The sequence below is a fragment of the Cryptomeria japonica genome, chromosome 7 (assembly GCF_030272615.1).
Source record: "Cryptomeria japonica chromosome 7, Sugi_1.0, whole genome shotgun sequence".
NCBI classification, from domain to species: domain Eukaryota; kingdom Viridiplantae; phylum Streptophyta; class Pinopsida; order Cupressales; family Cupressaceae; genus Cryptomeria; species Cryptomeria japonica.
Genome location: NC_081411.1, coordinates 58,261,067 through 58,274,079, shown reverse-complemented (window position 1 = coordinate 58,274,079; position 13,013 = coordinate 58,261,067).

Genomic DNA, 13,013 nt, shown 5'->3' with positions numbered 1-13,013 from the left:
TTTAGAATTCCAAATTCCAAGACAAGGAGCAAGAAAAATTCTAAATATATATATATATACATATATATATTGAATAGGTACAAGTAATATATTTTATATTTGTTGCCCAATATGAAACCATAACATAAACACAATAATGGGCATAAAAAATGGAGTGTGAAGCACCAAAGGGGGTATTTACATCATTTAAAGACCATTTATCCATTATATACCCACAAAATAGCCTTAAAATACCTCTAATATGCCTAAACAACTTGTAAAGTGACAATTAATTACATAAACTAAGGCAATTTCGGGTTTTGGAATTATTTTTATTTAAAAGGGGGGTGTCTTTTCACCCAAAGGGGTATGAAAACCATTCAAACACATATATATGTGTGATGTAAAATGTAAAGAGAAAAAAAAAGAGAGAATAGAGATAGAAGAGGTGGAGGCAATTTTGTACTTTTAAACTTTTTATCAAAAATAACCAGTTGCATTTTCTTTCTCATATGTGTTGAGAGTTAACATATTTTTAGAAGGCAGTTGCTTATGATATTATCTAAAAGTGGATAAGGTTATTCGTGTTCTTCCAGTAAAATTTTGTGTTTTATATTATAGATTTGGATCAAAAAGATTTACTCGCGAATTGTAATTGTTCCTTGTATTTCTTCCTTGGATGGTCTCTTAAAAGTAAGGGTTAAATTCATTCAAGCAGTTTACAATATAGACATTGAAGTAGAGCTCATAAGAAACAGTAATTGACAGACTCATCGAGAGGTGGTGGGATTAAAAACTGTCTCATAAGTTTACACAATAAGTCCTGAAGAAATATAAGACTCTGTAGCCCAAATAGGAGGAAAGGCACTGATCATTTGTAAACAAACCCTTTAACCATACCAGTTACCCTTTACCTTTAAGCATTAGGATTAGTAGAGTAGGTATAGTAGGTAATTTAGCCAAAGTGTAACATATATACTTTTGTAAGATACATAGATCAATACACACATCTGAAATCAGTCTGTTTAAGAAACTTATGCCATTCTGAGAATAGGAGATATCAGATTAAGACACTAAATCTGCTATAAAAAGCATTAGTTGAAGGAACAACTAGTGAGTAGGTATACCCGCCTAGGTCCTGCAGAGCCTAAAGTGAGAGAGTTAGTAACCAAATAGGTTCACTCTATAAGTTGGCCAAGTCAATTGGAGGGTTTGATCATAGGAGTTGGCATTTCCTTAGAACCTATCCAATCTGTTGATTTGAGACCCAACAGAGTGGAAGACTGTAAACCAGGTGGAACACCTATGGTTATGAGTTGTATATTATCAAAAGAATATGATTCACCCTTAGTAGATGAGAAGGAATACAGATCTATGATTGGGAAACTTCATTATGTTGTTCATAGTAGAGCAGATATTGCCTATGCAGTTGGTTTATTAGCAAGATTTTAGAAGAGCCCCAAGGAGACACGTATGAGAGCAGTGAAGAGAATATTTAGATATCTTAGAGGGACAATTGATTATGGATTGTGGTATCCATACAGAGGGAATTTTTCTTTGTAGGTATTCACTGATGCTGATTGGGCAGGAAATGTAGATGATCGGAAAAGCATAATTGGTGCAACATTCTTTCTAGGTGGTTGAATGGTATCTTGGACCAGTAAGAAACAAAGCTATATATTTCAGTCTACAACAGAAGTAGAATATGTGGCTGCATCCATGAATTGTACACAAGCTATATGGATGAGATATGTCTTGGAAGGATTCAAGCAGGATATGACAGAACCGATGATCATACATTGTGATAACACTAGTGCTATAAACATTTCAAAGAATCCGATACTACATATTAGGACTAAACATATTGATTTGAAGTATCACTTTCTAAGAGAGAGAGAGTACAAGAAAAGAAAGTGAGATTGGAGCATGCATCTGGTAAGGAGCAGTTGGCAGATATATTCACCAAGCCACTGGCTAAGGCTACCTTTGAATATCTTAGAGGTAAGTTAGGGGGTATACCCCTACCCAAGGTCAACTAAGAAGATGTGGAAGCATCAATCCAATGGACTTCTTGAATATCTTTCACTATGGATTGATGAGAAGTGGGCTACTCCTCAAGGGGAGAAACTAAGATCAGGGACATAGGGATGGTGGAGATAGTAGCAGTAGGGATGAAGACAAAAGATGCCTTTGGACCTTTAGCATTACTATCAAAGAGGGAGAAGAAATGTAACAGTCATGAGGAGAAGAACAATGTTAGGGAGAAGTAATGCAAAGGAGGAGAAGATCAAGTGAAGAACAAATCAGTACAACATGGCATGATGAGTTCCTGATATTTGTCATTAGTTGATTGTTTTTTTTGTGTTGTATTCTTTTAGTGTTGCCATTAATGCCAAAGGGGGAGAATGTTGGCATGTTGGCATAACTGATGGAGATGATGATGTACCGGTAAAGGGATGTTGGTGATGATATATTGATGGACTGTTGGTGATGATATAATTGTGATATGATGATTGTAGATCTAGTTCTTCGAGAAAAGAAAGGTAAATTTGAGCCAAAATGGTTAGGTCCCTTTGTCGTGGTTGCGGCATATGGCTCATGAGAATACAAGTTATCTACGCTTGAAGGTGATTGGTTTGATGAGCCCATCAACTCTATCCATTTCAAGAAGTTCTATGCTTGAGATATAAAGTCCTAAAAAAAATAGTAAAAAAAATACAAAGTGCTGAAAAAATCAGTAAAAAGCATATTAAGTTATGAAGAAATCAGTAAAAATTAGAAAAGCAAAAAATCCCTAAAAAGCATAAAACAACAAAAACAAAAAAAAATCAAATACATGGAAAATATGTAATAAATTCAGATAGTGGAAACCTGGTAAACAAGCGTTATTTGATTGTCAGTTCAATCATCTATCAGTTCGTTTTTCCATCACAAATTATGCATCCATTGCATCTATCCATCACATCCATCTCTCTGAATCCATTTGGAAAAGGATTTGCAGTTTACCCAAACAATTATCCAATCATAGACATACTTAGCGTAGTCACTGTCTTTGATCTATCTGAGAATCATACCTATAGTATATCCCACCATGGTTTGGATCTTGATCATTCTCCATACATGCATAATAAAGTTTGTTTCCGTTGGGGAAAAAATCACAATCTCTTTTTGCTGAGGTGATCTTTAAAAGATTTGAAAAAATCCAAAACATGCAAAAACTTAGAAAAACCAAAAGCACCTAGGATTTTGAAACAGATGATGAGCAACAAGGCAATGAAGATCAAGGCATTTGTAACGACTGAATCATGAAACTTAGAATACAAGGATTCAACTAACAAGTAATGAAGGGTTATCAATGATTATTCATCAAGTTGATTATATTAGTTAATGACCATGAGAACATATGTATGACATACAAGATTCAATGTTTATATCTTAATTTTTGATAATCATGTAGTCTATGTGACTCAAGGATGTTCATGACTAGAGTAGCTATGACGGGGCATGATTATTTTCTTTGTTTTTTGTCTGCAGTTTATCTCTTAGTAAGGTATGTACTCGTCTAAGGATATGATCAGCAAAAGATAAAGGAAGACGTTTCGAGTCATGCATGAAAATGGATAATCTTTATCTGTTCTGCAAGAAATAATCAGGTCAACTTGATTCATTATATCAAGTTGCTTATATAAACTTGCTATATCAAAAATCCACATAAGAAATACTCAAGTCATCTTGAATCATTATGTCAAGTTGCTTATATTTTCTTACAACATTTTAAAAACTCAACAATGAAATCAAACACTGCTACAAGAAAGCATGTGAGGAATGGAAGTGTCATTTTAGTTAGATAAATATAGATTATCTCATTATCATCCATATTATATGTTGGCAAATGCACACTCCAATGAGATATTGTAGGTGATTGAAGGTTTTTTTATTGATGGCAACCTTGCAATCCTATGACACCGGCAAGAAAATTTACCAGCACCAACAAAAACAGACTCTTCACCGACACACAGACCACCGGCAGTGAAAGGAAGCCTACCGGCACCCAGGCCGACTAAAATTTTGTTTATATTATATTTTGTAATTTATTGTAAAATCTTTGTAAGCCGACTTGGCAAGTTGTAAAATGACTCATATATGTATGAGATCATTATAGAACATTTGTAAGGAAGAAGATAGGTGAAATAGCAGACCTATTATGTGAATTATAGGTTAAGGGTTTATGTATGAAGTAGAGTTGAAACCGGTACTAGATCTGGCATAGTAGATGCTATTTTGAAGCAGTACAAGACATTGGATTTTCATAATCCATTTTGTAAGTCAGTGATACTTCCCATTTTGTAATTGAGTAGTGAGCTCTAGGCACTTGGCCTTCCTGCATGTGCAGACCCCTATTGTAAGAGCAATATTCACTTATTGGCCAGTAAGAAAATATTGTGGGTCACAAATCCCACCGAGGTTTTTCCCCACACCGGGTTTCCTCATTAAACTACTGTGTTATGGTGTGTTTTCTTGTGGTTGTTGCTATTCTTGTTTACTGCACTATTTCTGTTTACCGGTAGACAGTATTGATATGCTTTTCATATTTTAAATTGAAGTAAATTCTAGAAACCGGTAAGATACTGATTCACTCCCCTCTCAGTATCTTTGGGAATCCTAACAATTGGTATCAGAGCCAAGTCCTCTATTTTCAGAAGCCTAACAACTTGAGGAAGATCTTGACACCGGTAGAGATGGAAAACTTGATGAAGCAATTAGAAGGAGCTCTCTCAGACTATGATGCATAAAAGTTGAAAAAAATCAAACTTGAAGATGATCTAAAGGCCGCATAGGATATTATTCAAGCACTTCAAGAAAATCTTACCATTGCAAGAAACAAGAGAAGAGAACTTTGTGAAAAGATGCAAATTGAGAATGATGAAAAGGAAACTCTTAGTGATCTGATAAACAAGCTAAAACAAGAAAACATGACAACAAAGAATGAGATGCAGGATATGACTATGAGATTTTGTAAAGAAATTGAAGATAGAAAGAAGAATGAAGAAGACCTTACTAGAAGACTGAATGATGCTGCAAATGAAAATACAAGACTTAGTTATGAAAATGATATGTTGAAGACAGATCTGATGCATGCACAAAATGACTCAAATGAACTCATGAGACAAAAAGGTATCTTGGAAAGAGAACTGGCTACTGCAAATCAACAGAAAGAAAAATTCAAGAAAAGCTTAGAAGAACTTGGTGACTTGTTGAAGAATCAAAAACCAAATGGTGATACTAATGGCTTTGGCTTTGAAATTGGTGAAAGCTCTGGTACTGCAAACACACAGGATCATAACAAACTGGTAAGACAACTTAATGTTTACAAATTTAATGGCAAATGCTTTAACTATAACAAGTATGGTCATAGAGAAAATCAATGTGGATCTAGAAATTATCAGAGCACTAATACACCCACCGGTCAATGTTCCAAATGCAACAAAATTGGTCATAATTTAGAAAATTGCAGAATGAATGTAAGATGTTATGTTTGTGGAAGATTTGGACACTTATCTAATGAATGTAGAACACAAACCGACATAGGATATGGGAAGGCTATTCAAAAAAACAATGTGACCTGTTATGCTTGTAACAAGATTGGACATATTGCAAAATTCTGCAGAAGTAAGGCATCACCGACAAGTAACAATGGTGCTAGTTTGAAGGGTAAAGAAAAGGTTGAAGAGGTAAAGCAAGAATTCTCAAAACAATGGATCAAAAAGTTAGATCTAAATCGTGATAGGAATGCTCCTCCACCGGCAGAATAGAGTAACACTCCACCGACAGGAGACTCTTCATCTTACTGAAGAAAATTCTTTTGAGGGTTTGACAATCAAATGTGAAACATGCTATTATTCCCTCGGTTGATGGTGAGAAGTTGAAATTACTTCTATACCGACAGATAAGTTAAGTCATTACTTAACCAAAAAGCATTAAATGTGGTGGTTGGCGAATTTGACATTATAAAACAAGTGTTTTGGCTCCATTTTCATTTCACCGAGCATTCAAATCTTCAAGAGCGCAAAAATTCCTGAGCGAAGGCATTCCAAGCAAAGAAGTGAAGCAATTCACAAGGCAATCATTCCTAAGGCAGATAAAGGTATTTATAACCATGGCTTCTTCATCTATTCCTGAATTCATTGCAAACCCTACTGTTGTTGAAGTGGTCAAACACCCTAGACCCTTTTTTCAGTTAGTTCCCGAGATTGCCAAGAAAGATGATAATATTGGTGGATTTTCTCAAATTCCTAAGGGAGTAGTTTTTGCTAAAGACCCTAGAATGTATATTCATTGTCATATAGAGGAATTAGGTGATGAGGAAATTAAGAGTATGTATAAATCTATAATTTGTGATGAATCCAACAACATCAAACCTGAACATAAGATAGTAGAAACCCTAGGTTTCACTGAAATTCTCAGTATCCCAGATTTTCCCAAGGATGTTATAAGAATAGTACTAAGCAGGGTACATGGTGCATTCTTCTGGTTGGACTCAGTTCACAAAATCACAAAAGAAGCAGTAAAGGTTGTGACAGGGTTATCTTCCACCGGTAATAGACTTGATAAAACAAAGACAGTCTCAAATGACCTAGTGATTAACCTAACCGGTGCAACAACTAACAAGAGATCCTTAAGGGTAAATGATGTAACGGATATCAATGTCAGATTCATCAGCATGATCTTAGGCTACAAAACCACACATGCAAATAGGTTAAACTTAGTCTCTAGCCTATGCATAAAAAGTGCCTATGACATGGTTAATAATAATGTAAGAATTGATGTGTGTGAATGGCTTAAAGATGAACTGATTGACAATTTAGGAAAGATAAAGAAAGACAAAAACGAGACATTCGGATTTGGAAACCTACTTGTCTGTTTAATGCTGCACATAACCAAACAAGTACCTGGTATTGGTAATAGGAATCTTGGTTTTGATATACTGGTAGGCAAACAGTTGTCAGATTTACTAAACAACATGGGGGAGAACAGAGAAAAGAACATAAATGAGTATTTTCAGGCATTGAAGGCTCGGATAAAGACCAGAGTTAGATTGTCACAAAAAATTGTGAACAAGTATAAGGATGAAATCTGTTTTGTTATAAAAAAGGATGAAATTTGGATGGAGGCAGTTATCCCAAGAACCATCTAGGTTACTAAAATGGGATATGAAACTGATGATCATATAATAGAAACATATTCAAAAGCCCTCCTAGAAGCACCTAGGGAACCCAAAGAAGAGGTATTTGGCTGAGACTATTGAAAAACAAATCCAATCAAAGAAAAATCTTAAAAAGGTAGAAGCAATAGTTAGAAAAGGATCAAGGCAAGAAAAAGCCATGAAGGAAGATGTACTTAAACGAACTGGCATCACCGAAGATGAGTTAGAAGCACTTCAACAGGAAACTCACCTTTCATCGGTTGGAACTTCCTCAGAAAGTGATATACCAGCTGTATTCAAAAGAGTTGGGAGAAAAAGGAAACCTTCACCGGTATCTACACCTTCTCCTAGAAGAACCAGACAGAAACAAAAGGCAGTAAGGGCCCTAGCTAAGAAGTTAACTCCAAAGAAGAAGTTAACCCCTAAGAAGAAGACTCAACAAACCATTGCTCCAATTGACAAACTTCTCAATGAAATAACAGAGGATGGAAAGCTAAAAAACATTAACAGATTATATGACTCATTATCGACTGATGACAAGGAGAAAGTTGAAAACAGTGTAATCCTACACTTGGACATTTACAAGAAATTTTTGATGCAAGTTGTTGACGAAATACTGACAGAACTGTACAAAAGACTTGAAGCTAGAAGACAAGCTATTGTTGAGCTTGACAAGAAAATAAAAATTGAAAAACTACTTGCTGTACATCCTGTAAACTCACCTAAAGAGATAGATGAATTGATCTCTGAGGCTAACTGGTCAGTATTTTCAACTGCACATCGATATGTAGCACTTATGGTTGGTAGAGTGAATGGGGTAACTGAGGAAACTGCTAATGCATGGGATATATTCCTTGTAGAGAAGGAAAAACAGGAAGAATATATAAGCCCTAAACCCATCAAGGTATATCAAAAGGACAAGGGAAAAGGCAAGGTTGGTGGACCACCCAGCATAAAAATAATAGATAACTTATCCCCACTACCTCTAGATACTCCATCGGTAGTTACTGTAGACACATAAAAAAATTTCCATTAATTTGTCCTCATTTAATTTTAAATTTCTTCGAACATCGTTCGAGTCCTTATTATTACATTATTATTTCTCCATAATTCATTATTCATAATTTTCATCTTTTATTATATTATTTTGAATATCTCATCATTTATCCATTAAATTTATTAAATAAAACATTTATCATATTCATTTATACACCTTCATGCATTCACCTTATATACATTTCTCTATTTATTTAATTAAACCCTTTTAATATCCCCTCCTACCACTTACCATTTCCTATTTACCACTCATCTTCCCTATACCTCTCATCTTGCATTATCCCACATTCATCCCACAACATGAACTCGCCCGGAGAAATTCTATTTAAACAAGCCCCTCTCTCTTATTTGGGCATCTCATCTTTATGCGTCAAACTTATGGCAGTTTGCATTCCAATATCTTGACATCTTATCCACTATCTTTGCATTATCAAATCTCCATTTCCTCATAGATTTTTGCATAAATGCTTCTGAGAGCAAATATATCAAATGTGAAATCTTGAGGAATAGGAGTGCAATGGAGTGAATTTTTGTTGCATGCATGTGTGTTTCTAGTTTATATTTCAATTTGCATGTGTGTGTTTTGCAGGTACTTCATTGTTGGATGTTGGAAGATTGAATTTTGTATTCAATCCATTTCCTCCATCTACAATTGGCACGCCCGGTGGGACAGATCCTCCATGTATTTTGTTTAATATTTAATGTGCTTTGGCTGTGCTTTCAAATTTGTGTTCACATGCCTTGTCTCTCCTACACAATTTTCAGATTCAAATACTTTGTCTATGATCTCGCGTGTTACTAAAAATCGTTCATATGCCTTGCCCGTGTTTCCACATTCTGCATGTTGTTAGAATGGGCTCTTCACCCGCCAAGCAGTTTTGTTGAAAAATTCTATTTGAAAATACGTTTTCTCTGAAAAACATTGCAATCACCAAGTATGCAAATCCACCTAAGACAATGCTTCAAGTTCTGAGTCTTGTTGCAGATTTCAAATGCACCATTTGATGTTGATTGTTTGTTAGTTATTTTTTTAATTTTTTATGCAAATATGTTTTTAATGGTCTCGAAGAAGATACAATTTTGAGCTTTGTTGCAGATTTCAGATGCTTTATACTCATATTTTACAGATTTGAATCATATTCTCTATACATTCAGAACAATAACACACCTTGTAGATGCTTGCAGGTCTGATAAAGTATTCAATTGCCTGCAAACAGTTACCACGAACCCTGTCAAACTGATCATGTGCCTTGTTTAGGCTTCCACGCTATTAAATTTGGTTTCACATTGCTTCATTACTCATGCATTTAGTATAACAAAATCTACAGTTCATATTCTCCCATTACTTGGCTTCCCACGTGGCTAAAAAAATCTTTCAAAACAAGTTCATTTTGGGCATTCCCTGCAGCCATTTTAAATTAGATTTGTTTTTTTTAATTGGATTTGTTAGTTTTGCTTTTTTATTGGATTTAGATAATTTAAATTATTATGTTTTTTTTTTTTTTTTTATAAAGTTTTAAATTGGTTTCACTTTTTATTTTATTTTTAAATTAAATTTGCTTTTTAGTTATTTAAAAATTAGATTTTGTGTTTTTAGCTTTTTTAATTAGATTTGCTTTTTTAGATTTTTTTAAAATTAGAATGTGTTTTTAGTTTTTAGTTAGTTTTTTTTTTAATTGGATTTTTGTTTTTCAAATTAGATTCTAGATTTTAGATTTTTTAACTTAGATTTTAGCTTTTAAATAAAATTTTAAATTTTTAGTCTTTTTTTTAAAATTAGATTTTAGATTTTTAATTTAATTTTATAATTAGATTTTTTTTATTTAGTTTTTTTAGATTTTAGATTAGATTTTAAGTTTTGTTAAGTAGATTAAATTTTATTTATTTTTAATTAGATTAATGTTTAGTTTTTTGTTACTGTATTTTTTATTGTTTTGATTTCTTTTTGTGAACTAATCTTTGTTGTTTTGTGTGTTTGTGCAGGTTCCCTCTTGTGGCATCCAATCTCGTGTGTCAAAGATAATCTGCTGAAACTACTAATGTCATTTTGATGCAGGATGCATGTCAAAGAAATGGTGATTTGAAACAGATTGTTTGATTTTTTAGCTTAGATCACATTTCGAATTGGTACTTTAAAATTAACTAGCGTCTTTTGTGTCTTGAGCAATAGTCTCTTTTTGTTTTACCTTTTAGAGGGTGCCTCCCGAGAAGCCCTTAAGGTTCGGTGAGAGGGAACGACCCAAGTGGTAACGGGCTAAAGCCAAGCTCTTCCAAACCACTATAAATAAATGTGTTTGTGACGAAAGTTGCAAGCAATGAGTGCTGATTAGTTCATACCGACAACATGTCTCCCCATAAACCCTATAGAGCACAACCTCTATAGGCTGGGAGCCTTCCTTAACGGAGCGTACGCCACCGCATGTATGGCCACTCGAATGGATGCCCTTACTAGACACCTTTTGTGTTAGAATCCAAAAACCTTCTAGTTGTTGACGCAGGAGGTTAGACCTCTGAAGCGGCTCACATTCTTACAGTTCTTAGTAGAGATACAAAGTTCACCACGAGGAGTTTTCATGGGGACTGATGCTTGGCTGCCCAGGAGAAGTGAGTGCCGAGGGTGGAGCCAGTGGGGTCAAGCATCTATGCATCCGCTCTGAATTGCGTAGCTCGGGGTAACCCCCCAAGTGAGATTCAACAACTATTGTCCTGGCCAGCCTTAGGATTGTGCTTGAATGTGTTTTTATTGCAAAATCAAACAAACATTCTGTCTGCCATGTTTTCTGAATGTGTGCACAAACAAGCAAACACATTTCATAATCAACACCACACTTGAAATTGAAACACTTTACAAAAACCTTGATCTAAGCTTTGAAGTATCCATCCACATTGTAAAACAACATTGTCCTTGAAACGTTGAACTTGTGTTCTCAAAACACTCATTTCAAATATCTTGAGACATCGCTTTTGAAGTTCTGATCTTTTAGGTCCTCACATAGCCACATCATTCTAGTTTCCCATACCCTTTTAGGTCCTTGCATAGTCTTCACCTAGTTACACCTTTCATCCTTGCATATCTCATTTAATTATACCTAGTAATTTGCATAACACCCTTAGATCAAACCTTTTCATACCAACATTGGGTTATACCCTTGCACAATACCCATGATCTTTGCATAACCTTCCATCATCCCTTTAGGACATAACCTTACACCTTGCATAGGTGTCTTAGGTCATTTCATAATTGATCCTATCATTTCATTATTATTTGCATACCAAAATCCAAAAAAATAAAAAATCCAAAAAACCAACAAAAAAAAAACATTTCTTGCACTTAGGATTTCTCGTCTTAGGTCTGACATCAACTTTTGATCATCAATCCCCCTTATCACTTGAGGTGCATCTTCCTTGAGTTAGGGAATCTATCCGTGTCTTTGAGTTGGTATTCCGCTTGGAGTTCATCATCTCCTATCATAGCATGCCCTCTCTTTGATAACTTATCCTTGTGTCTATCCATCATAGCACAAGTCAAATCCCACATTGGAAATATTTTCAGACCTAGAGTATCCTTAGTGCTTGCATCAAACATCATTCATTCTTATATCCCATTTAAGGTTTAGCTGCACATCACTTTCCTATCATATATATTGCACTTTTGCATCAATCCTTTAGTAGTCATATCACATAGATTGCATCTTTACATTGATCCTTAGTTGCATCCCAATTTCACTCATATCATATAGTTTCCCCTTTGCATTTTAGGGTTTTCATTCCAACTAGAGTCTCATACATTGTCCTAGGTCAAAGATCAGTACAATCGCTTATGTCTCCTAACTCGAGAATCAAAATGTTTCAAAATCATCTATTTCAAGATGGAGATGACCTTATTAATTTTGATGAAGAGGACCACATTAGTGTTGCGACCAGTGAAACTAGTGAAACAAGCGATGAAGAAATAAATCAATCCACTATTGATGAAGCGTTTCACATCCATAGATTTACTAAACTCCTTAAAGAGGTGGTTAAACGTGATCCACAAGCATACTTCAAATCCCTTGCTGATGAGGGAATTAACTTGCCGCCTAATTTTGACACATCATTGCTCACAATTAAGGACAAACTGAGAGTTAGTGAGTCTAGACCTGCAAGGACAAACAATGAGGAGAGGATAAAAGATCATAGACCTTTCTACTTGCAACCAAGATATAAGAGATCTATGAAAACATCGAGACCTATGCCTACCAATGATCCCATTTTGAGTGAATTGAGAGCATTAAGACAAGAAATAGACACTCTCAATAATAAGAAGGCATCGTCACACAAGTTTTCTATTGAGGAAATATGTCCCTATCCTTTTGATCCAAATATTCCGATGCCACCTTTTCCTAGTCATTGGGAAATACCAAAATTGGATAAGTATAGAGGAAGTAAAGACCCTAGAGACCACTTGAGAGAATTTTGCGCCACTACCTTAGAATTTGTAGTAGATGAAACGTACCTCATGAGACTCTTTTCTCACAGTCTTGGAGGAAGTGCCATGGAATGGTTCTCGCGATTACCTCCGACTATCAAATCTTTTCAAGAATTGGCTGATAAGTTTGTCTCACACTATGCTTACAACTGCGAACATGAGGTGATCATGATGGACCTCTTCAACACAAAACAAAGACAAGGAGAATCCTTCATATCATTTTTACAAAGATGGAGACATTTGACTAAAAGGGCACCTTATGACGTTCCCGATAAGCAACTCATTGACCTCTTTTGTCACAATTTA